Genomic DNA, 1,954 nt, shown 5'->3' on the forward strand with positions numbered 1-1,954 from the left:
TATATATATATATATATATATATATATATATATATATATATATATATTTCATAGTATTTTTTCTCTCACTTAGCAACATAATGCCATTGGTAAGTAACCATAAACACTTCATGTCCAACACTGAAGATAGAACAATCAACAATGTGTGTTTTCCAATGGAAAACACATCTGTGCAGAACTCTGGAATGCAGACCCACATTAGAATCCTACTCACATGACACCAGAATACATACATTTAGAAAATGGTCTGTGTGGTTCTGTGTGTATCTGTACATACTGAACACATAGCAGGAAAACTCACCTGAAATACCTACTGGAAAAGAAATTTTGTCACCTACGTTAACATTTGGGAAAGCAGACTCTGGTGATTGATGGAAACGTAATTTATTAATCAATCAAGACCTCTGAATAGAATATTCTGATGTGAACCCTGTTTAAATTAATTAATGTAAAGAGAAAAACTTATGTAAACCCTGTGATTCAAAATCTGGGATCACTGTCCTGTTACTTGTTTTCTCTTATTTCCAATGTCCATTCCCTTTGTCTTTCTATATGAGGATTGATCATCTTACCCATGGACCTCTTTCCTGTTTATCTTCTTTAGGTGTACATATTTTAGTATGTTAATCCTATCTCATAGGTCAATATAAGTGAGTATATACCATGTGTGTCTTTCTGCTTTTGGGATACCTCACTCAGGATGATATATTTTTTTTTTTTTAGATCCCACCATTTGCTTGCAAAATTCATGATTTCCTTGTTTTTAATTGCTGAATAGTATTCCATTGTGTAAAAGTACCACAATTTGTGTATCCATTCCTCCGTTGATGGACATCTGAGTTGTTTCCAGGTTCTGACTATTACAAAGAGGAACCTGAAAGACTCTACCTAGCAATGTATCAAAGCAGATGTTGAGACCTATAACCAAGCCTTCAGCAGAGTGTAGGGAATCATATGAAGGAAGGAGGAATTAGTATATCCTAGAGGGGACAGGGAGCCCCACAAAGTCCAAATATATCTGAGCACAGGGGTCTTCTATGAGACTCTTTATCCAACCAAGGACCATGCATGGATATAACCTACAACCCCTGCTCAGACATAGCCCATGGTAGCTCAGTATCCAAGTGGGTTCTCTAGTGAGGTGGACAGGAATTGTTTCTGACATGAACTCACGAGCTTCCCCTCCCCCCTGAGGGAGGAGCAGCCTTGCAAGGCCACAGATAAGGGCATTGCAACAATCCTAAAGATACCTGATAAACTAGGGCCAGAAGGAAGGAGAGGAGGACACCCCCTTTCAGTGGACTCGGAAGGGGGCAGGGAGGAGATGAGGGAGGGAAAGAGGGAGAGGGCTACAGTTGGGATACAAGTGAATGCATAAAATTGTTTAAAAATAAAAATATTTTTTAAAAAATCTGGGATTACACCAAGAGTTTATCATATGTGAGGTAAACTTCCCACAACTGAGCAACATCCTCTAAAATTCTCTATACTCTCACTTTAATTTTTTTTATGTTTTTAATTTTAAATTTTACATTTTTCTTTTATTAAAAATAGATATTTTTTTCTCATTAAATATATCCTGATTGCCCATTCTGCTCCCTCTACTACTTCCTGTTGCTCCTCACTTCCCTCACATCCAGATAGACTTCCCTTTCTGTCTCTGATTAGAAAGGTGAGTCTTCTAAGAGATACAAAAAATCAAAATATAATATAATAAGATAAAACAAAAACTACCATTCAAAACAGGGCAAGCCAAAAAAAAAATGGATAAAAGCCCCAGAGAAATCCAAAGAATCAGAGACACACTTGTTCATTCAGTAGTCTCATAAAACACTAAATTGAAAGCTGTAATACATTTGCAGAGGACCTGGTGTGGACCTGTGTAGGACCTGTGCTAGCTGTGCTAGTCTCTGTTAGTTCATATGAGCTTTGATCAGTTGATTCAAAGGGCTTT

Source organism: Psammomys obesus, unplaced genomic scaffold (assembly GCF_907164565.1).
Source record: "Psammomys obesus unplaced genomic scaffold, mPsaObe1.curated_primary_1811, whole genome shotgun sequence".
Lineage (NCBI taxonomy): Eukaryota > Metazoa > Chordata > Mammalia > Rodentia > Muridae > Psammomys > Psammomys obesus.